The following is a 25425-nucleotide window of genomic DNA, read 5'->3' as shown; positions in this document are numbered from 1 at the left end:
ATGGTACAAATACTAGAACACCAAAGCTGGAGAGCAAACTTTAATAGGTAGGTAATTGCATTATAAAATGCTCAAAAATACAGAAAGTTACAGTTCAGTAGCTCAATTCAGCTGAGGTGAAGCCAAGAAGACCTCTATTAGCCAATCAACTAGGCTGCCCTTATACAGATGCCATGATGGGCAAATTTTCCATAATCAGAAATCATCTGTGAAGCAATCATACTTTGTAGAAATGTTTGATGTTAAAACCAGAAGGCATCAAAGTACCAAAATATCAAGATTTACTCATCTTGTCTCCAAAAAGACACAGTTACACCAATGGCACAAATATGAGGTGGTGATTTCAATCTTATACTTAAGAGAATTTACCAAAAACTCTAGAAAATATCTCCTAGAACACATCTCAGACTAATCTATACCTAAATAAGGATTTTAGTGTAATCATCACCATCAGTAACACAATCCACCATCATCCAGCTCCCAGTAGCCAATGTTAGAATGAGCTGAAGGTAGTAAAGGGTCATCTATTCTATTCTACATGCAGATGCGGTTCAGCTAATACCATACTTCACAGACCAGCCTTAATCAGCCCCTGCACTGACAATGTAATTATGGAAGTGTCCAGGCACTGCAGACAGCCAGGGAATTCTAATTATTTACAAGGCTGAGAAGAGGAGCGCACAGTTCATCTACAACTCTAAAACCTACTCTCAGAGAAGAGGGCAGGACTGCAAACGTTTTTGAAAGGCAGAAATGGAGATGAGCGATAGTAGGGAATTCATAATGAAGAACATACTGAAGAAAATGCAGGAAGTTTTAGGGTTCTTTGCAAATGCATAGTTTCCTCATCATTGAGAGTGGGATGGACAAAATATTAGGAACACTTAGGAACTTGAAGTAGAACTTTTCACATTTTTACAGGAAAACTAAAATGAATAAGCTTTGTAGAAGTTGGAATATATGGCAGAGCTTTTTTATTTAATTTAATTTAATTGCACATTGTAGTTCCAAAGTTAATTTAAACTTTATACACCCTTTAAAGCAAACGCCTTCTCATATTTGAGACGTCAATTTTTCGCTCACTCTCCACAGTTCATGGCCATGGATGAGGGTAAGAATGTAGCTCTACCTGTAAATCGACAGCTTTGTTTTCATGGTAATGTCTCTTTCCCTCACCACGCTTGTACAGCTGCATTACTGCACGATTCAATCTGTCAGCGCCCCACTCCATTCTTTCTTCGATCGTGAATGAGGCAAGAAGGTACTTGAACTAAGGAGAAATATTGCTTCAGACTTTGAGGTTGTGCTTGATACCCAGGATCTGAGGGTGTTTTGCACCTGAGACCACCAAACTCGACACTATCCAACCTACAAATTCTTTAAATATATGTATGTACGAGTCAATCTGTGAGAGGTGCAAAAGAAAAAAGTCTGACTTATTACCTGCAATGTTATCCAACCTGTCAGTACAGTTGTTCAGAGACCAAATAGCTGATTATAATGTTCCACTATCCTAAACTCCAGTGCACCCTTCATGGCACAACCTGAGGGATACTGTTTAATGCCTTTTTGAACTCCATAAAACACCTGTAGACCACTAGGGTAAACTCCTGAACACCCACACATTTCCTTGAAGATCTTGATCAAGATGAAAACTCTTGTTTTTTCCTAAATCTGAGGTTCGAGTAACTTTCCTCACCAATGCCCTGGCCAAGACCTTCCCAGGTAGGCTGAGGAGTGTGATCCCCTCAAAATGGAGCGCACCACCCCAGTTTGCCAGCCCAATGGTACTGTCCCACAGTGTTACAGAGGACAGCCCGACAACATCCAGAGTCTTAAGGGAGAACTCTAAATGGTGTCAGGACTCTCCCTATGTAGTTTCTATGTTGACGTGTATCGCACCTCTAGTGTTGATCTTGGAAGTCAGAGTTGATGAAACATTCCCCAGAATCATCTCAGTTTCCTTTGACATGTGTAGCTTTGTGTATGTCATCATGTAGCTTTTACTAGGACAGCTTTGTACTACAGGAGCCATCAGAACAAAGACTATTAAATAACCTGTTTAACTTTTTAAGATACCTGCTTTCTCTAATCAGTTTGGTAACATGTATAAAATCCCAGGGTAACAGTGCATGTGTAAAACCACTTCAGTAACGGCTTCAGACACCATTCTTCCAAATTCCAAGCGTGTTTGCTCCCTTTAGTTATTTTCAGATACGTAATTTATTTTTTAGTTAGAAGTTCTACGATAATGTCCATCTCACTATACTGAACCTCTTTAAGATCTCTGATGAGTTTAGAAAAACCCCCTCAAAGGATTAGGTTTGCTTAAAATTGTTCAGTGTAGGCATATTAGAAAAAACAGATCAATAACATTTACCTTTTTTGTATGATTTAATCAAAAAAAAATAAATAAAAACTTGAGCTGTAAGTCTGACAGCTAACCAGTAGCCTTACAATGTTCCTCTGCAGCGAGCATCTAACTCAAACACCCTGGGCTTGTAGTCTTTATCCTCTCCACTTCACACGGCAGCTGGAAGAGAGGCAGAGTAGCATCTTTCTTATCAGTGTGTGTATGCCCGAGTACAGTAAAAGCCTAATCTAATCACCACACACTCGCCGCTTCCTCCAGGTGTATTACTGTACCAGGAGTGTAATGCAGAGAGGGAGAGAGGGAGAGGAGGAGAGATAAGTAATATTGATCTGATGTGGCGATTGTCACTCTGTTGCCTGCCTTGAATAGCTAATCTCTTTTCTCACGGGTCAGAGGGAAGAAAAGGCGACGGTGGCAGCAGGTTTAACCACAGCCAATCGACAAATTGTTCTCAGCGAGGGGTGATCAAATACCCAAGCACCGATGTAAAATTGTGTCTCCGAGCTACTGATGGGGAAAGTTTGGGGAAAGTTTAGCAACTGGTTGGATTATAGTACCAGAATAAAGGTAGAACGGTAGAAGCCTGGGACTCCAGGTGATAAGACACTAAAGTACAATCTGCATCTCAGGTATACATCATTTTCACATTGTTGTGTATAAGCCAGCCACGTGTATAGGGCACATGTTAGTGTACTCGTAGTGCTAGGCCTAATCCCACATAAATGGGGAGGGTTGCATCAGAACAAGCATTCCGGATAAAATAAAATATTTGCTGAATCAAACATATAAATAGTCAAGAATAAGATTTCCAAACCTGATCTGTTGGGACCTAGATTAACAACAACCACCGCTGGTGCTGTTGGAATACAAAGGAAGATTAGGACATGCAAAGGATTGGTATGATAGAGAAGGATGCTAGGGACAGGGTGAGATGGAGGCGCTGATCTGCTGAGGTGAAAAAAGCTGTATGTTGTGTTTAGCATTTCGATGTATTCTGTACATGATTTTGCAGGGCATCTTATATTCACTGTGTTAAACCCCTCACAGAGATTTTTTTTAAATGACTAATGGCTTTTCAACATATTTTTACAGCATTGATGAAGGTTTATAACAGAGGTGCTGGAAACGTTTTCTTTGAGACACCGGCTGCGGCTCAGCTAGTTGACAGCATTACTAGTAGATAATGGCAGATGGTTCGGGAAGGTAAATTATCTCTGCCCCACCCAAACCCCCCCAAAAAACACTGATGGACTGTAAGAAAAAGAAGAAAACATCTATGGGAGAAGGAGCACTCGCTCTGTCATCACACGATGTGAAACTCACTGCACTGAAAAGCGTGCATGTTCTCCAGCATCTGTGGGATGGTGCAAAGCAGCTACACTCTAAGTGATGATAAGATAAGATAATCAGAATATGTTGAAAAAAACAACGTATACGCTTTATTCTGCACTTTTTGTACCTTATTTGTAAAGACAACAAAGTAGCAGTTTTATGTATTTATTCTCTAATCTGAGCATTTTTGCTTCATGTTTTTTGTGTAAATTATGCCTAAAATAACAAACTTGTCCCAGAAACAAAATAAAATAAAATACTTTTGAATCTCTTCAAGAATAAAGAGTTGTTTAGTTCATAAGCTCAAGTATTACTTTGCCATGATAAACATCTTTTAAGCCTACAGATTTATCTTATAACGCTTTTGGGGGTGTCCCAACCAGAAGCTTGTGGTCCCTGTTCAGTTTCTTTATCACTCACATCAAAGTGAGAGCAGGCCGGTGCAATCCCATGCAGCACCGGTGGTCAGAGGGCAGTTGTGAGTTATGAGTGGGAAAAACGTATTGCTCCTCAACTTTACGTTACCTAAACGAAAGACGATCTCTTGCACGTCCTTCCTTCAGTTCCCTGTTGAAGTACGGTGCAAACTTTGCATTTGCACATCTTTCATGTGTCAGCCTGAGCTCTTCTTGTATCTACTCTCCTTCAACCCCCTCCCTCCCGTAGGCACACGTATCACCCCTTCTTCTCCCGTGTCTCCACCTGGAATGAGAAAGGACGGACTGACAAACACGCCACAGTAGTTTCCATTTACCGAGATCAAACATCAGCAGGCATATCTCTGACACCAAAGGGTCTGCCTGGGTGCCCTCTCCCTCGCACCCTCTCTTTCGCTCTCTCATTCTTATCCCCTCCTTTCTGCCTCATCTCCTCCCCCCCCTCGCTCCCTTACCCCCGCCATCTCCTTTTAATATAGAAGCTGGAGATGAAAAATGGTGTGCTTTTGTTTATTTGCCACCGATGCAAATGCGACCACAGCAGGATTAGTGAGTTCTCCATCTCTTTGCTGATAGCGGTGGGAAGAAAGAGGGGATTTTTATGCAAAAAAGATCTCTCCCACCCTTGCTATGACAATTGCAATGCATCACTTCATAGACAGTTTTTAATCTGTTTCAAACCAACCACACTTTGAACTGCTGGGAATGTGAGATATACAACTGTGGGTATATGCCTGTGTGTGCGTGCCTGTTTGTGCGTGCTTGTGTGTATGTGCTGTATGTGTTTTCCTGTGATTAATCTTTGGAGTTGGTTTAAGCACACTGCTGACACAGCACAGATCTCGCTCTCCTCTCTCTCTCCCTCTCTGGTTAACTTTGTCTCTCTGTCTGAATGCCCTTGGATTTAGCTTTGAATAACAAAAAGTTTGTCTCCCAATTCACTGTTTGTCCATTGTGTCCAACTTTTCTTAGATTGTACAGTGAACTTAACTGGAAGACTGTAAACTAAGCTTCAATCGGAAGTCTTTGTAGCTTAAGCAGTTCCAGGTTGTTGCGCACATAGTCACATGGCTCTGCAGAAACTGGAGTGTGAAAAACTGTCCTGTTTTAATTTTGGTTGTTTTGCATTGCATAACAATTTCTGACTGAATCAAAAAGTTTAACGCATTGTAATTATTTGTTGTCAGCTGACCTTGCAACCATACTTATAGTTTTTTTCCTTGTATTGGATTTTGAACATATTACTTCAGTTAAAAAAACAGGGTGGATTTGTTGATTTATTTAAAGCTCAATCTTTAATAACATAGCAATTTTGGCTGCAGGATAGCAGCCAAACAAATACTACAAGAAAATACTGGTAGCAACATGCAGCAAAATTTAGATAAAATAATAAAATGAAAACATTAAAAATAATACGGATAGGACAGATAGCAATTTATTTTCTTACCTGCAACATATGACTTTGATTTTGGCTTAAAGAAGTTAGGTACACAAACTGCATTGGGCTAGTTAAACTGTAAATATCCACCAGGCTTTGTAGGGCTAGATGTAGTAGCAGTTGAGCACATGCCTGTGTCTTGTTGTCTGTCTGTGAATGCAAGTTGTAAATGAGTAAGGCAGAAAGCATACAGATGATAACATGGGTAATGACCCTACTGAAATACTAAAGAAACAGAGAAAAGCCCAGGAAGCATATGACTGCCTATGAGCAAGTGCTTTGGCGACAGTGGGAAGAAAAAACTCCCTTTTAACAGGAAGAAACCTGCAGCAGAAGCAGGCTCAGGGAGGGGCGGCCATCTTTTGCGACCCGTCTGGGTGATGTGTAGATGCTAACCTGGAAGTCTACCAAAAGACCAAGAGTATGATTGCTAGCACTGCTAAAGTTAGCTAAACTCTTACAAACATGGCACAGTGTGCCACATTTCAGCACTATTAACATTTGATTTTGATTTACTGAGAAATGCGATTAGTAATCCCTAAAATAACAGCAAACATTTGTTTGGCTAATGTTTAGATTGTACTTAGTTTTAAAAGTTTTATGAAGGTTTTCTGTTTGTTGGACTGGTTTACTAGTCTAACCAAGCTTCAGCTGTCTCTCACACAGTTGAAGTTTGGCTTTTAAAGCAGCTAGATCAAACAAATCATACAGTTTTTTATCATCTTTTCACTGTTTTCTGCCATTTATTCTTTTCACGATCTTAGACATGTTAAGGGTACAGGCACATTTCCCCTCTCGTTTGCAAGCTGTTGTTGGTTTACAGAGGTGGCCTAAACATATAAGATTATAAGCTTTGTACCAATAGATCGAATTTCATATATCCCTTCTAGCAGGATGACAGAGATGGGTGCTTTTTTCTGGAGTCCATTTGCCCATAAATAAATCCTGTCTGCTTACTTTCATTTGCCTGTTCCTTTGATTCCACGTATTCAGATGCTAAGTGCCAGATCAAACCTTCAAACATCCGTCACCTAACCCACAGAAGAAGAAGGAAGTGCCAAAAAATCCAAAACTGTCATCGGGAACACGCTTCACTGTCGTCGCTCCTACAGACAGATACAGCAAACGCAGAGTTTCTGTTTAGGATTTCTGACTGACTCCACAATTATCAAGGGCTACGGGCATGTGACTATGTATCATGAAAAAGAGGGTAAAAGGAGGAAAACACGGCCTGTTTATCTTTGTTGCCGTTGTTGGCGTCCTAAGGAGAGTGCCTGGCTCTAGGTAGATACCAACGGGACGACACAAAGACGAGATAAAGCGTTAAGACATTTTTTACTCATCAAATTTAATAAGCCTCATCTCAGACACACAGGTATTCAACACGGCGCTTTCAGGAAAAAGGTAAACACATCCATTTTGTAAGCTTTTGCAGAGATCTGAGAAAAAAAGAAAGCAAAAAAACAAACCTCAAACCAGCGGTTGACATGCATTCTAAGCGTGTCAGGGTGACAATAAGATACACTATGAATAATAGAATAAACAGATACATATTATCCCATATTCCCCTCTCTCACGCGCTCTCTGTAGTTGACACCTTGGCGGCATGATAAACCCCCATCTGAAATACTTTACTTTCGGAGCTCCACCCTTCTTTCCTTCCCCTCGTTCTCTGCGGCGGCGGGGCTTACCTGTGCCCTGCTCGACTGACACCTAGCATTCGAAACAGTGAGCCAGGATTTAATCAGTTGTCATTATGGCGCAGGAGAAAGAAGCTGCGGCACAATGCTGACACAAAGACAGTCTAAGGGGATCTTTGTGCTGTAAATGTGCTTCTCACAGAGGCTGCGTGACAGCTGACGTTGAGTCGCTGAAACACTGATCCACTGTTTCCTTGTAGAGACATCGGGGTGAATACAGAGGTGCCATGGCGTGCGCTGAAAGCTGGCTCAAAGACCTGAATGCTGCACAACACCTGCATGGCTGCTGTGGCGGATTAGGGTGTCAACACACACAATGGCTGAGGGAACTCAATGCCTTTTGACTCACCCTCGCCGCCATCCCCTCCACCCCATTGCGCTCTCTGACGTCCTCCATTGTCAGCCGCTCTATTTTATTTATCGCCACCGCAGCTCAATGGGGAATTAAGGTGGAAGAAAATTGCGACAGGTTATTGAAAAATATTTATACACATTGAAAAAATAAACATTTTTCAGTTAAAGTTCATTCCTTGATAGGGATTATCCCGAGAAGGTGACGGAGGTTGTTGTTGTTTCCCTGTTTCCTGTACTTTGAGGACTTTGGTGACACCTTCCTCCGGCGCAGCCCTTAGCTTAGCTTAGGGAGTGAAATGGCGGAAAAAAATTCCTTTTCCAGCGCAACAGATGGAGTCGAGCACGGGCATGGAGGAGGAGGAGAGCGGGGAAGGATAAGGCAAGGCTGGTGAGTCTTCGGTAGGAGAACTTGGCAAGATGGCAAAGAGTGTCGGAGCCTGGCAGTACCACAAAGAGCCGTGGCTCTCAATCCAGCTCGGCTCCACACCTCTCTGGCAGACATGCCATCAAAGGCTTTGTTTACACGGGTCTGTGCACTACTGGGAACCTCGGAGAAAACAGAGAATGAGGCGCTGTAGATGTGACGTGTACGATGAACAACTGCCCTATTATGTTGCTTTTGCTGGCGGCGTTTATTCGACATTAAAGTGGCAAAAGTTGCAACACTTCTCTTGTTTTGTTTCTCATCTATTCCATCTTTGGTGCTAAGCAGTCAATGTTGTAGTGGTTTGACAATCTACTCACTACAAAACAGTTAAATGAAAAGCATCCTGTATGCTGCATGTAAAATATGCGGGGTGCTGAAAGATGTTTCCGAAAGGCAACACCAACCACCAAGCATTTAAGACATGTTAGAGGGAATCTTACCTGACATTGTCCAACATGACAAAACTTTATATTTCAAGTAAATTGGTGACAAAATTAGTCAGTTAAGTGTTTCTAATTAACTGATAGAGCAAGAAAGAGGTAGAGCGGTAAATCCACTAATAACAAGGTTGGCGGTTCGATCCCTAGCTGATCCCGATGCATACACTGGACTGTGAATGTTAGATAGAAAGTAGAACAGAATAAAGGGTATGTGTGAATGAGATGAGTTAGAAAAGAACCAGTCCATTTACCCTATTAAAACATTTGGTAAAGGTGAGCAAAATATTTTTTGACCTCACCAGACAAACAAAATGCACAAGTTTGTATTTTATTGTAATTCTACAGGTACAAGTGGGAACTAGACTTCTGCACCTCTTGTGCACTCTGCAGTTTAGAAAATCCAGCCTGTGGCAGAGACTTTGGCCAATCACTGAATCACAATGAGTCCACAAGGAAAGCACAATTTTTTGGCACAGTAGCCTAAGCAAAAGGCTTTCACCTGGGTGACCTTTACCTGGGAGAGTGGGGTTTGAATTCAGACTCACTTTCAGCAAGCATGAAGCATGCTCGTGCTCGCGGTGGTGTGGTGAGAGGGGCTCCGAACATCGAGGGGAGAGCTGCAGAAGAAGAGCTGTTTATTTTCAAATTAGGCCGTCTTTTTACCCCGACTGCAGTTTTAAGTTTAAATCAGCTTAAATTACTGCTGAATTCAGACCCAAAAAAGTATGTAAACAGGCCTTCCTTTCATCTATGCTGCTGAGTGTTATTGAAGATCAGTGAAGACACGAACTCATAAAAACTAATAGGACTGAAAATGATACACTCCTTTTTTCATACATGCATAGACAAATACTACACTAGAAATAATCTTGAATAAAACACTAGTAAAAACTGACTGAGCAGCAGGCTAATATTCGCACACGCTGGATAAATAAATCGCACCAATTTAACTCAACTTGCCCTCCATGTTTCATCCCGCTCAGAGTAAATCTCTTTAACACTGCTGTAGCCTTCCTTTCTCTGCTGCCCTTCAGTGACAGTGCTAGCAGAGGAACAGTAATGCAGTAATGGCATCAGAGGAAGGGGCCCTAAGCACTGGGCTTTGACGGCCTGCCTGCTGATGATGGATGTCTTCAGAACCTAAACTTCTCCGTCCTCTGCAGCCCAGAACGCTGCCGTTGCGTGTTGGGATCCCCTCTGTAATGCCACAATGGATATTTGAGAATGGAAGTGTGTGTGTGTGTGTGTGTGTGTGTGTGTGTGTGTGTGTGTGTGTGTGTCTGGGAACACGCACATAGATGGCTTTAAAATGTGTTTGCGTGTGCTCCGTGGCGTTGTCTGTGCACAAGTGCTCAGACTTTAGTGTGTGTGTCCTGCTTCAATGAACTTGGGAGAGTTGAAGGCTCTTAGGCTGGAATGTGAGGGATGTTATATAAACACATTACCGACAGTACCACCGTACAGCCATACACACTGCTGGCGCCGCTCCACACTGCATTAGCTGACATTTTATACAAAAATGGTGAAAATGGAGCGTCTGAGGGAGTGATGGAAGGTTTTCTGATTCTCACCAGACTCTGTTTGGGTTGACGTTGTTCTCTTTTTAGCCTTCTTTGACTTTTGATTGCTGTCTATGCCTCCCAAGGGGACTGTCACGAAGTGCTGTGGTCATTCCGGCTGCATTCTGTCCTAACGATTTAAATGGAAAGTTTAAAGGATTTAGTGATTTACATTAAATGCAGAAATGGGAAAAGAGCTTTGCCGTCCTAAACGACATTTGTTGAGCTCCTAAACGTAGGTAGCAATCAAGACCACAAAGTGACTTGAGAAAAACATGTGTCTGATTTTTATTCATCATCAGACCGCAAGAGTCTCTTTCCCTCACACATTGCACTGCAGTGATGCACACCGGTCAGCATGGTGCAGATCTACACTACTCAACTTGCAAAACCATGTGTGAACCACCTGAAACTGATGTAACCAACACCTTCTGCAGGTTGCCACAACCTTAACTGTGATATATCTAATCCTATAACTTAAACTTTATCCGGTGTTTTGATTGACACTGGGTTATATTTCTAAACTCTTCTGAAATACTTTGGGTTTCATTAAGAATCACTGATTGGTGTGGTTAAGCTGTATTGATCGGTATTGTCATTGCAGTGTCCTGAAGTTTCAAACACACTGACTCTGAGGTGTAAGCGCAGCAGTTTCGCAAACTTCTCAGGAAGCTGTCTGGTTTTGGTTTGTGGCCCTCATGTTGTCCAAGTTCTATAGACAAATCATGTTTAAGCACGGTTTGGTTGCATACAAGTAAGCAGCAGATGGTTACAGCAAAGAGAGATTTCATTTGCAGATAGGAGATCATGAAAGCATCGTCTATAGTCTGACGATAAAGTAGCTTTCCGTTTGCTTTCTAAACAACGACTGGAGGACAGCACAAGAAGTCACGGCCACGGTGTCCTCCAGTTACATTGAAATATTGGCTGTAATCCCCAGAGGCCGAGGGAGCAGACTAACCGATGGGGTCCCAGGTTGAGCTGTAATCAATGTAATTAGGCTCAGGTGTGAAAACACAACAGCTGAGGAATTAGGGGAGTCTGTGAGGAGATTATTGAGACACTACTGGATAGTACCTTCGCTTCATACGTCTTCTACTCACAAACTTTATTTTAAAAAAAGTAGTTCTCGTCATTTTTAAGTGTCCAACCATGGTAGCTGTGGACTGCACGTAAATTTCTAGGGAGGTGTATGTCAGGTTACAGCACAGGGTTTCAGAGGGGTTTGCCATTGCGATGTGGCTATGGCATAGATTTCCTGCTGAAGCATGAATACCCAGTAATCTGACTTCTTTAGCCTGCCGTATCTGTGGTTTACATCCTTGTTATGCCCAGTTACAGTCATGTGAGAATATGCAGGAAATTAGTGGATTCACATGAACGAGGAGCCACCATCTGACCAGCTGTGTATTTTTTTTAACGAGTAAACACATCTTTATTTAATCTGCTATTTCATGCGGACGTTTCTTAGATTTTTCTGAAAGCATTAGAGGTAGGGTCTGTTCAAGTTAAATAATCTCAAATGATTTTAAAAATGTAAAACAAAAAATCCAAATTCCAAAATTGAAAAATAAATACATACCCAAATATCCAGTGGATCACCAAATGTGATCTGGAGGCACGATAAAAGCAGTAAAGAGACACGAGAGAATAAAAAGAGTGTAAACAAATGCAGAAATATGTGCACACTCGCAATCAAACATACGCACGTATTCTCCCGTCCACACCAAAACGAACACACCGACTTTGAAAAAGCAATTAATTCCAGATAGCATGGACATGAAAGGCTGTGGGATGCTGTGAACATTAAAAGGCACAGAAGCCTGAGCGTTGCTTTCCTGCCTGTCTTTAAGGCTTCCTCAATCCGGGCCCTTCTAAATAGGATTCAATAATGTCCAGGTTGCTTGTTTGTAACTTCAAAGATTTCCCACCAAACGGCTTAAGTCCAACAGAGAGGGGAAGAGAAGGAAAACACTGACAACTCATTAAATGTCAGCGTTCACTTTATTACGTTGTACTCTGCCTTTCTGCTCCAACAAAGTGGTTTCACTTCATGATGGTAGACCAAGTTGGAAACCTCTTCTCTGTTGCTATTGGATGAAACCAGGCACTGCAGGACAAATGACCACCGTCTCAGGAGCGAAGGCCGAGGCTCGTGAATCCTTTGAATTGTGCGCTGCTGATGAGGAAGAACTCAAGAGGTGCTCAACACGACAAACACACCAGAGTCGCTCGAGGAAAGGAGGAAAATAGTGATGAGCTGGCATCATGGGTGAGGTCAGGGGGGATTTTCAGATTAGTTCCTGCAGGAACAATCATATCAATTTGGAACATTATGTCTTTTTAATGGGTTATAACCAAAGCGCATTTGCTTTTATTACACTGAAGAACACTTCAAAAAGGTTTTGTCTCTATTACATGAACAAGCATGACTAGAAAGTAAACTTTATATCCAGGTCTCAGCACATCAGACGCCTTCTAGTAACAGTCTGATGAGTTTTGTATCAGTTCCTGCAGACTGACTGGACGCTCAGACAGACACGACGAGCTCTTTGGAGAGGGTGAAAAATGGAATTGTGTTACAGGTGAGCAAGAGGGAGCAGGGAAAACGAAAAGAAGAAGAAAAACCAGGAGAGTGCTGGCCAACCTGTATGCCTCTTACAAATCTGTAACAGTTCTGTAACACTTTTCGAACAGACACCCCCCCCCCCCCCCCCCCTCTCTCTCCTCTATGCCTCCCTTGTCTGTTAACCCCCCCCCATAAAGAAACAAATGTTTCATCACCGGGGGACGAGCACACGGGGATGTTTAACCAGGCAAATGGAGTGCCTTCTTGCCTTCTCCTTCTCCTGGGCCGCCAACAAACCGCTGGCTGGGAGAGCAGCCAGGAAGAGAGGCAAGAAAGCCAGTCTGAATGTCAGCTGGCTGGGCTCCGGCTGCAGCGGCGTTGTCTCCCTACACACTGAAAAGCACACACAGGCGCACGCAACCGAACACACATGCGCATCAGCATGCGAGCACACGCAACACCATACCATACATGCGACATGCACAAAACATTCACCCTGTCACGCTGTCCGTGCTCCGAATCTGAACGATGACTACGCACGCGCACCCGTGCGAGACCCGAGTCCCCTGGCAGCACGTCTTTCCACAGCGCAGGCCTGTGATACTGAGGCTGAAGGAATTTGCTGTGGATTACTTCTGGACTGAGGCGGGCAGCTTTGGCAAGGAGCGGCCAGGCCACTTTGAGGATTTAACCAGCAGCAGCCACTGCCTCCCCACAGCCCTGGGAGCTGCCCAGGCACCGGCAGCACACATATTCACACATCATCTCATGAAGTTGTATGTCAAGGATTCATCGACGATGAGGCCACTGAGGAGGAATACACGAACAGAATCAGTTTAAATAGTTCACAGTTTTGTTCGAAATCTATATTCAAAGACTGAATTCAGAATCCAGAGTTAAGAATGAGGAAAAGTGGAGCGCTGCCTTCCCTAAACACTGCTGAAGCTAACAGATTAAACTGGGTTGCCCTGTGTTAGTAATGTCTGTAAGTAGAAGACGGTGAGAAAAGTAGGACCTGTCAACACTTCTTTCAGTCTGGCACTCCCTGGCAAAAATTTCAACACTGGATTTCTACAGAAACTCTGTGTGTCTCTGTGTGTGCGTGCGTGCGCACACATGTACAAGTGTGTGTCACAAAATGAAAAAGAGGAGAAAATGTACATGTCTCTGCTCTGTTTGCTCTGTGAACTTTGGAAGAAACTATCCCACACTTGGACATGACATAGAAAAATCCCTCCAATTTGTTTTCCTTTTTCCTGTCCATATCCAAGCCTTCTTGTTCCTGATGTGAAAATCCGTATATTAATCGTCCCATGATAAACGGCAAAGACGGGGGCAAAACAGAGTGGAAACAAAAACCATGAGAGGAGGGGGGAGCAGTGAAAGAGCAGCGGAGAGTGGATGAAGGAGTCAGGTTTCAGTAGGGGGCAATGCTAAGCTACACACCGAGAGAGCTGAGACTGACTACTCCCTGCAGAACATACAGATCATCTTTAACAGCAGCCATACCTCCGGACTCAGTGCTCCTGTATATTGCTGCATCACTAGTGACCGGACAATGATCACAACATTATTATTGTGGCCACTGTGGTTTGGCTGCTGTGGGGAATTTATCAGAATGCATCCATTAAAATAACCCCATTGTACAATAGGCTGTAAGAGTTTGCATTAGTGATAAAGTTGGGCTCAGGCGGATAAATGAATTCCATTAGTTTAAAATAGTTTAGAAAAAATAAAATTAAATATGGCATTCTCAATCTATTATGTATATTTCCTCCACTTCTTTCCCATTGCTGCCATTTAAACACTCAAACAAAAATAATGCATGAATTGTGTCTGTATGCTAACCATGCACTGCTTCTTTCCATCCGCACTCATCAGCAGCTTTTAATCTACTCAGAATTAGCATATTCAAATGATTTTCCTAATGACTTTCATGTGGCAGAAAGGTAATTTCATACACGAGAGTAGCCCTAACTTGGAGGCAGCAGACAAAGCTCGGAGCAGGGGGCAGAAGATGCTGCAGTTTGATAGCCAGACGCATAAACGGCTTTAAGAGTGTCGCTTTTAATTGAACATTTTAGTTTCAACTTTGAACTTTAAAGGCTGCCATCCTGTACGGGCAAGAGTCGCTCTGGGGAAGTCGAGAGCTGGGAGCACTGGTGTAACTGGCATATCATAGGCTAATGCTGAGGTGGGAAAGGCAGGATTCCAGCAATCGGGCCACCGTTTGGGCCCGATAACTTGAAAGTGCATTAACGTGTGTGTGTGTGTGTGTGTGTGTGTGTGTGTGTGTGTGTGTGTGTGCGCGCACGCCTTAATGTGCTAACGCACACTGGCACAAACGGATGCAAACTCTTTTGAAATTTTATTCTTGAGTACAAAAACAATTAAGAGCAGTGGTGCTTTGATGTTCAGTGCTGCCCCGCAGGTCAGGAGGGAAAGTGTTACTTTATCTTAATTGAAAAAATTAAATCATTAACCTGATGCCACTGTTTCTGAATGACAAGTCATCTGCTTTTCACTCCTTCCCAGCCTGCCCTTAACTAGCAGAGAGAGAGAGAACATGCCGAAGAAGAAAGTAGGAGAGAGAAAAAAAGAGGGGGGTAAGACAATTTCAATAACGCAAAAAAAAGTTTAGTGGGTGTAATTTGATTAATAATGCTAAACGGAGACTGGGAGGGGGGCGAGATAGGACCGAGGGAACAAATTAGCCAGCACAGCTGGCGAAGGGCTCTCTTCGGCAGGGTATCAAAGGCTCACAACACCGCCTTTCTCCTCCACGCCTCCGCAAACTCAAATTGAAATTCAGTATCTTGTCATAAGAGCTTCAGAAGTGTCTTCCTTTTATTGGGTTCTTTTTTTTAATTTTAATTTCAGTCATTCTCTCTTTTTATTTTTCTTAGCGAAACATTAAAAAAATGGCATTTATGTTTTACAAACTCGCTGGATTACTACAAACCGATCAGTCGTCTTATTCTGTCCCTAGAAGAAAATAAGATATAAGATAGCCATCGTGTTTTTTTTTCTGCCATTAGTATGGATCACACTTACGAAAAAAAAAAAAAAAAAAATTAAACCTAGATGAAATAAGGAGCTTAAATGACTCACATGAAATCAACTTGGGTACATCTGTGATTCTGAGTGAAAGCAAGACTAAAATTCAGCTATAATTAGCCGTGGAGATAAATGTGATTTTCAAAAACGTTTTTATATAATTTTCAGATGCCCACGATGTGTATAAATACATTTCCAGATAACGCCTTGGCCTGCACCGAGATAGTGGATAAGTGTGTGTTTGTGTGTCCGTGTGTGTGTGTGGGAGTGGGAGTAAGCTTGTCATAACACATCTAGCGTTTAGCGGGCTAATCGTGGGAGACGACCATGTTGTTTTGATCACCTGTAGTATTACGGCTAATGTAAATAAAGGCTTACGCTGGAGGTCTGTCACTCTGTAAGTCTGAAGACTGTGAGAGGGGGAAGGCTGGTGGTGGTGGTGTTGATGGTAAGGGGGTTGGGGAGGGGGGGGGTGGAGATGAGGGGGGAGGGGGGGTGTGACCAAGGTAAGAAAAATCACTTCTTCTTATCTGTTTTCCTCTGACCTGAAACAGTCAAACTGCAGTGCATAAGTCATGGAGAAAAGAGCCGGCGGAGGGGAAAAACACACACGCACACACAGCATGAATCTTGATGGTAAACACCGAGTGAGCTTTGATAGGTAATTTTCACATTAGTCTTGTTAATTGTGATGAAATAAGAGCTCGCGATTCTTAAAATGTTGAGCAGCAGAGCAGCAACAATTCATATCTGTCACCTCAGTGTAACTAACGACAACACAGTGCAGTGAAGGTGAAGTGTTAACAGCACAACATAATTTGCTATCAAGTGACGTACATGTATGTAAATGCAGCATGTTACATTTATGGATTTTAATTAGTGATATATTAGCTCTGAGGAACTGGAATTGACTTTCCATGTAGCTTTACTAATTTTATGACTTTATATGAAATGTGCTGTTTATTTGCTTAGACTGTAAGTGGGTATTATATATATCAAAATATTGTATTATTTGTGCAGGCAAAATCTTCATTGGCAGTAAATGTGTGCAGTGTAAAAAAATCCAGTATTCCTTAGAAAAAAAGATGATGCATTTGCAATAGTCAAGTACTTTTACTTTACTTAAGCAGAATATTTGAGTATGTGCATTATTTTCAGTTGCAAATTATTTTTGACTATTTGAGCGTCAGAGCTTCCAGAAATTTTGCTTGAATGTTGAGTAACTGATTGTTAAGATAGATGCCATAATTATCTGAATTTTTGAGTCTCTGGAGGTTTTTGTTTTTGTTCCTCAGTAAGCCTTACCCTTTACACTTTCTGAGGAGAAGAAAAGCTCCGGACTTGTGACATTTTAAGATTTCTTTTTAATCACAATGCATTTTATAATTTAAATCTTCTGCCTCTGCAGATGTACTGTTGGTTTTGTTCCATTAGGCAATATATTATGACCAAAGTTGAAAGAAAAGTTCAGTTTTTTGTCTGTTAATCTTTTTGGAAACTGTCTTATTTGTGTACAGTAAGTGCACTCGTGTCTAAGAGGTGATGCGGTGATGATTTATTGATGGTAAAACACAAGATGCAGCAGCTTAAAGTGAGGGGGTGCTGGGTTCGTTGACTTTTGTCCCGCACCTGTGTTTTCACACACTGTTTCATCTGATGTTTTGCACACACGCTGTACAGTATGTTGCAACAGTCACCTTAAAAGACCAGCAGAAACCTTTCAAGTCGGTATCTCTTTCCCACCGCACATGTAACCATCTGCTATCTGGGCAAAAATCCTCCAGTGGAACTTCCAATAATGCTTGTAATTTTGTTCTTCATTTTTTTTCCGTCTGATATGGCATCATTGCACACAAAGCGGTAAAAACATTACAATTTCAGAGACGTCTGACGTTCACTGCCACAATTAGACAGCTTCTTTTCTGAAATAAATGATAATATATGAAGTGTTAAGTGTGCAAAAGGAACAAAAATAGCGTAATTCCTTTGCAGACACAAGAATATTTGTGGCTATTGTGCCTCAGAATGAACACACTTTTAGTTCATCTCAGTGGTGTAATGATGTCTTATAATCCCACATCCATATCTGCAGTGATTCCAGCAGGCCACACCCATATTTGGAGACTAATATAATGACTTTATATTCAGTTGAACGGTACACAATATAGTTAGATTATGCTTATTCGTCCCAATACATAAATATGTCATCTCTGGGCAAAAGCTCTCGATTGTGCCTTGAATGAGGCAACAGGATCCCAGTGCACAATCATCTATGTCCGTGAGTCTTTCAGAAGTTGAAGGATTTCATACAACACTTTTCACTGCCGTCTTATTTTCCCTTTTGAAAGAGAGGGAGTTGGTTATGATTTTTTTTTCTTTCCCCTCCCTTCTCTCCCCCTATACGGGTTTAACTTGGGCTATTTCAACCTCGGTGAAAAAAAGTAAATGTGTTTCTAGGCTGCTTTCAGTCTGAGCTGCACAACTTATCTCCCTCTTCCTCTTTGTTATTAAATGCAGTGAGTGAACGATCGGCATTTCTCTAAGGGACGGAGAGAGTGAGTCAAAAATCTAAATGGGGAGGCGCACTCCCTGCATTACCATAAAAAAGGGGAAAGAGGTGTGCGTGAATGTGTGTTTGCGCGTGTGCATGCTTTTTTTTTTTAGTGTATATCTCATGGAGGGGTGGTCCTGAAGCTCTTATCGGTTCACCAACAGGAGAACGGAACTGATTAACATCTAATTTAACCCAATCTCCCACTCAATAGGCAGCCATTCAAAGGGCCCGCATCTATATGTATTTAAGAGGTAATCACTAGTCGGACCCCCACTCTCACACTCCCACCTCCCTCCCCTTTTGTGAGCCAGGATGACACACAAACATATTTCCATCTGAAAGGCGGGCCTTGGTGGCTAGATTTCTGAAGGAGAATTGGCAGCGTTATTGTCAGTTTGTTTGTGCGGTTACTCACTGTACTTGCGTAACGCGGGTTTGTGAGTGCATGTTAATACTGTGAGGGACTAGATGGTGAGGCTGAGTGCTCCTCAGATGTCTGCACTCAGTTTAATTCCTTGATGAAAAAGCGTAAAGCAATTTGCTTAGCTTTTATTAGCACTAAAACAACTTTAACCCGCACATTCATTGAAGAAGTTTAATTGTTGGATTTGGAATAACTTTGCTCCAAGCTGCGATGTAGAAAGATCTGTTTTTTAGCATCTCGAGGTCTCCTGTTTGTCCTTGAGTGTGTCTAGCAGGTTTTAGCAAGTGATTAAACCTTTGTCAAAACGGGCTGTCTTTACATGTGATCAAAAACTAGCAAACTGACAAATTTTCTAATACAGCCAAATGTCAAGCAAGCTCAGCATACCAGGACATGGCAGGATACCTCGAGTTACCTGCAGGTCTGGTAGGAGGAATAGCAGCTCTGTATTTGTCTTGCAGCCTTTTAATTTGGGAAACTCTTGCTTGGACTGGTGGCACAGTCCAAGATTCGCTGTAAGTCTTGGTGTTCTGTCAACGAGACTTAGAATCAGCTGTATTTGGGTAAAATTATTGCCTTGTGTTAAACTATTACAACCACCAAAACAGAAATATTGAGTTGGCCTAAAGGTGGTGGAAGAGGAAAAAAACATGCAATAGCCTAAATCACCTGCTGTACTGTGCTTATTAAGGCAGTTTACAGGGTACATACAAAACACATCAGTCATGTCTCTCACAAGCGTCTGATGAAGCAGATGCACTCCTGTTTTGACTACAGTGATTGTGTTGTGGGACTTGAACCTTAGCTTTTGAAAACTGTGAGCTGCCGTTCATATTCTGTAACTCCTGCTGCGTCTGCTTTGCTAATATGCCGCTCACACTTGCACCCTCTTTGTAGACAAAGAGCTTTCACCAGTCTAAACCAGATGTCTCAAACACCGTAGAAAACTGGCACGACTCCAAACCTCACACCTAAGCTATACTTTGGGCTCACAGTTAGCATGAATCATCACACATGATGTTAGATGTTACCTGGTTTATCACATACTTACAATACTTATTTTGTTTCTATACTCTAAGCGCAGTATGCAGCCCACTGACATGTGTTAAAGAACTTTTGGTGAATGAAAAAACATACCACAAAACCCTTTTTGTGTCGACTATCACGTCTATTTTATTTATAGCCAATGTTGCATTTAAACAACACAAGTTGGCCCAAAGTGCTTTAGAGCCAGGCACATTTATATTCCAGGTCTCCAAAATACATGAAAAGCTGAAAGGTGTCTTTCATTGTGTTTTGCTAATCATTGTGGAAAGTAAAGAAAAACATGGATTTATTTGGCAAAATGATAATGACTCATCTCATAAATCATGACACACTGCTCTGCCCTTCACAAGCTGCCTTTGTAAGATGAAAGGATCAATACTGGTATCTGCAATACTGGCCCTGTACTTACAAGGTGTTGGTTTGATACCATATATTGCAGTCTTACACAGCACTACCATGGATACTCCTGTTAAAAGGACCAACTTTATAGTTACACTCCTGTTTTGTTGACGGAACTAAGTGAAACCCACAGACCTGCTAACCAAGGTTGCTAGTGTTAGGTGATAAGTTACCACATTTGTAGCTGTGCTTAGTTTATATGTAAATTTTCTACCAGTCTGCAAGCTTAAATACTTAACGTCACATTGGATGTTATGAATTGAGCTTCATTGTTTCATAATTTCAGTCAGAAACATAATTTTACTGCTAAAATACACAACAACACAGTAAAGCTGTGCCTCAAGACACTTTCTGTATTCTCAGAAAATATGATCATTGATAATGTGTGTCTGGTCCAGTGTTGGGACTAACGCGTTATTAAGTAACGCGTTACAGTAACTACGTTATTATTGTGGTAACGAGCACGGTAACTAGTTATTATGCCAAAATCAGGAACGCGTTAGTCGTTACTGGGATTTAGATAGGGTCGTTACTCGTTACTTCGTGTGGTGGCTATCGCGGAGCTTCCACAGATTCAGTAACATTAGCAAGTGGTGGAGGCCCGCAGGTGGATGAAGGAAAGGGGACGCAGAAGGAAAAGAGACCCGAGGCGGCCGCCGGTCCAAGTGTGAACTGAACTTCAGGTAAGAAGTTATGACCTGCAGTCTCTCTGGGTCAGATATGAACCAAGTACCAGGATCCTTTTTTAGGTAGCTGACAGCTGGTAACTGTGCAGGTGCGAATCTAGCAAAGTGTTGCCAGGGGGGCATGTAGGGCATTAACAGGGAGATGTGGGCACAAAGAAATACTTTTCTTTCTTATTCTCATTTAAAATGTCTAGCTTTTAAAAAATAATTATCTGAATCTTACGACAAACGATTGATAGATTGATGCATATATACCATCAAAACAGTGTACATCACTGTCACAACAGTGTTTATTTTCATTCAAAGGCTTTATGATTTTTCCTATAATGGTGGGCCGGTCTCTAGTCAAAATGCCCGGGCCAATTTTCTGTCCCAGTCCAGCCATGTATGCAGCTCATCTGCAGTCTGGTGTTACCTACATCTTCCTATTCAGAAGGCAGAATTTCTGAGTTCTGAGTACAATCGAAAGCACCACGACTGCAGTTTTTGTGTTGGATGTAAAAGGCGCACATGACTCTGTGACGTAGGCTAGAATCATGGCAGCAGTCAATGACGGTCCAGGCGTGGGATTTCTCTCGTGGAAATATGCATTATACATTATATATTATATTTTCCTTTCTATTGGTAGGTGGCACAGTGCACTTGTGGCAAGTAAGCAAGCTAGAAGACTGGCAAAGCCAGTCTTCTAGCCTTCTCTTTCATCCTTATGTCTTTTAAATCTACCAAGAGACGACTTTCAGATTACAAAAAGAAATCTTTTTTTTCCCCAAAGATTGGGTGGAAAAATGCAAGGATAAGTGTGAAGAAGAATTCAGGCTACTTTTGAATGGAGATGAGAGGCTCTGTGCGGTGGGTTGGTCTGCTGTGCATCAGGTTAACTCTGGGCAAAGCCTGGAAGAGGTAGTTCTTCATCAGCTCGGGGAGGGCTGTGAAGATCTCTCCGGAGCTTTCTATCAACACAGATTACATGCATGTAGCCGCAGTCAGAGAGAGCTGAGGAAAAGAAAAAGGAAAAAGGTAAGTGTAAAATAAAGAAGGCGGAATCAAAAGGGTCATGTGCAATCTCAGCAATGGGGGTGATGACAGGTTTGCCTAACACCTGAGCAGTATTATGCATTCCATAATCAGCCAAACCCTGGACACACATACTCTCTATCTCTCTCTCTCACACACACACACACACACACACACACACACAGTGACCGACGGCAGCAGGGTTGTGTTGCTTTTTTCTGACAAGGTGAACTTCATGCATCGTGTACATGATATATAACTCCAGAGTGGCGAACAAAAGCTGGCCAGACGGCGCAAGAATGAAGGAGAGAAGAAGAGGAGCCCTCCTCTTTCTTTCTGTCTCTCCTGCCGTCTGCTGCACAGCTTTTTGTCTCTTTCTGGACAAGTGACAAAGACAGCACTAGGTAAGTGACCTTCATCCCCGTCCCTTCTTTTATGATGGTACAAAAAACACAGGGTCAAGTTCATTCCACCACTTCAATCTGTCTTTTATTTTTTGGGACCGGTTAAAGGCTTCATGATGAATAACATTAAACTATGTCCAAAAATGGAGAGAAAAGTATGAGAAAAAGGTGACCGAGATCCTTCACCGAACAAGTGAAAAAAAAAGAAAATTCATACAAACATTTGGGTGCATTCTGGGAAAGTTGAAGAAGTGAGGAAAGAGAGGGTGAAAGAAAGAGATGGGAGAAAACTGTCCATTAACCAAAAAAGCAATTTCTGTTGGTGTGCGCCTGGCTGCTCTGAGGTTCCTGGCTGGGCTAATAGCCTTTCATTACAAGTTTCCTCCACAGCCAATTAGAGACAGGTCCGTGGCCGTCCGGCCTGCCGGCCCACCGACACACACGCTTTGATCAGCTCTTTGCTCACTGACACATGTCTAATGACCAGGGGAGAGCCGAGAGGGTGGCCTGTGTTCGCACATAGCTGCACACACTGCTCCGAGCACACACACTCGCACGCTTATACTTACAGTGAAGCTATGTACAGTTTACACACCACAGATATACTTTTTCTTTAACGCGTTAATTTGTTATCTGACCAGAGAAGAATGAGTCAGAGGCGCTCTTAGCCAAACAGAGGGAATTTTGTTGCTTTGGATATCAGTAAGAATTCGATCCTCTCATAGTCTAAGAGCTCATTCAAGTATTGAAGACAATTTTAGTCCTCGAGATATTAAATTTCAGACTGACTGTGGATATCTGTGTTCAAAGGTTCATAAGCCCTAATAGATGGTGCAGTGTGTGTGTGTGTGTTGTATGCATACATGTAATCACATGCCCACACACACAAAGACAAGCTCTGGCTCCAAAAAAGAAATTTTTTTAGAAAACAAGCCCTGTAATTAGCAAATTACACTAAACTGCAGCTTTAATGCAGCCCCCTTTTCTTCTCCTCTCAGAGGATTAAATCCTGGTCAACACAGTGCAGTCACACATTCCTGCTACCATGGATCAAGTAAGTGTGTGTGTATGTGTGTGTTTTGGGGTGGGTGTTTGGGGACTCAGGTTAGTTGCCTCTGTTTCTTTTGCCTCTTTAATCATTTACAGTTGTTATTGTCCCACCTTTGACCCTTTGGCTTCGTTGCAGCAGATGGGATGCCAGCTCCTGTAACAGCAGATAAATATTTTTTGATACCTTGCATTTTACAAACCAAATTAAAAGTGCCGAGTCACAATTTTATTGGCAGTGTTTGCAATGGGTTGTTATGAAGTTTGGGTAAACGTGTTTCCTCTTTGACTCTCAACATAGACTGTTAAGTTTCATGCAACAATACAGTCAACAAACCTCTGCAGAGCCTACAGATTCTGCATATTTATGTATGGTCATATGAAAAACATTTTTCTACCAGACTGCAGAGAGTTGTGAAGACTAAGCACACACCATGATTCAATAGCTTGCATAACTATCTTCAGCAGCAATGACTTGAAGTAATTGCTGTCTGTGTGACTTTCTCAGTCTCTTACGTTCTTGTGGAGGATTTGGGCCCATTCTTCTTTATAAAGTTGCTTCAGTTAATTGAAGGTTGCTGGCGTTTGTTTATTTACAGTTCTTTGAAATTCCTTTAACTCCAGACCATCTGGACTTTGAATGGGTCACTGAAACAACTTGATTCCTTTCGTTTTCAGTCATTCCGCTGATGTGCTTCTTTCCTACTTTGGATCACTGTTCCGTTGCATAGACTACAAAGCTTTATGTTGCCTCACATTTGACTTTAGAATACTTTGATATAAAGAAGATTTCATGGTGGACTCAATGACAATGGCTGCAAAACCCAGAAACGCCTAAATCAGGGGTGGGTAACTCCAGGCCTCGAGGGCCGGTGACCCTGCAGGTTTTAGATGTGTTCTTGAACCAACACAGCTGATTTAAATGGCTAAATTAGCTCCTCAACATGTCCTGAAGTTCTCCAGAGGCCTGGTAACGAACTAATCATGTGATTCAGGTGTGTTGACCCAAGGTGAGAGCTAAAACCTGCAGGACACCGGCCCTCGAGGTCTGGAATTGCCCACCCCTGGCCTAAATCATCATCATCCCACCACCACCGTGCTGACAGTTGCTACGAGGTGTTTGTGATGAGATTCTGTTTACTATATTATAGTATTTATATTATACATTATGGCCAAACACTTCCACTTTGGTCTCAACTATCTAATTTATATTGTTACTTTGCAAACAAGCCATACTTGTTCAGTCTTTTTTTAATTGTAATGTCATGAACTTTGGACTTTAACATGCTAACGGAGGGCAGTAAAGTTTGACATGAACGTTTTTGCAGTCTCTCAGCCTGACCTTGCTGGAACGTCCACTCCTGGGAAAACTTGGCCAACTGTCTTGAATGTTTTCCACTTGTGAATAATCTTTCAGAGTCCTGTGAAAACGTTCTCTTCCATAGGACTGTATATATATATATATATATATTGCTTCATAGAGATTAGGATAGAGTGTCCTTAGACCAAACCTGTTGAGAGACTCTTACAACATATGTGCTGATATGAAATACGACTCCCATTAAATGCATTAGCTTTCAAGTCATGATAACTGACATGAACTAACTGGACAGTTCATGTTGATGAACACAATAAGACAAACTGCTATTTTGTGGCTATTTCACACGTTCACCTTGAGGCTAGACTGGCTGTGATAACATATAAACTAATGGAAGGAAATCATCGTGTTAAACATACAAGATTCGATGATGTCTGACTGACCTTTAGTGTGTTTACAGATGAGGAACTGTATCAGCCAGGAAGAAAAGAAAACTGAAACTCTCGTACTCGAGTCTTGCATCAGGGCATAACCTAACACACACTGACACATATTTATGCAGCAACAATGCATGTTCAAGGAAAGTTTGCTAGTAACAAAGGATATAAATAGAAATAAATATGACTTACTCTATTATGGGAACAAATACAGAGACAGTGATGGAGACAGAAGGGGGATTATATTACCTTCACGTCTGTGTACAGCAGGAATAATAGTATTTTTAAATTGAGACGGCAGTACTTCAGCTCTATGGGTGATTTTATAAACTGTGTGTCCAACAAGACCTGAAATGGCAAAGAGTGCGATCTGAACACGAATCGGCAGCGAATTGGAACAGTATTAAA

Source organism: Rhamphochromis sp. 'chilingali' (assembly GCF_963969265.1).
Source record: "Rhamphochromis sp. 'chilingali' genome assembly, chromosome: 7".
In the NCBI taxonomy this organism is placed as follows: Eukaryota; Metazoa; Chordata; class Actinopteri; order Cichliformes; family Cichlidae; genus Rhamphochromis; species Rhamphochromis sp. 'chilingali'.
This window is presented reverse-complemented; position numbering follows the sequence as displayed.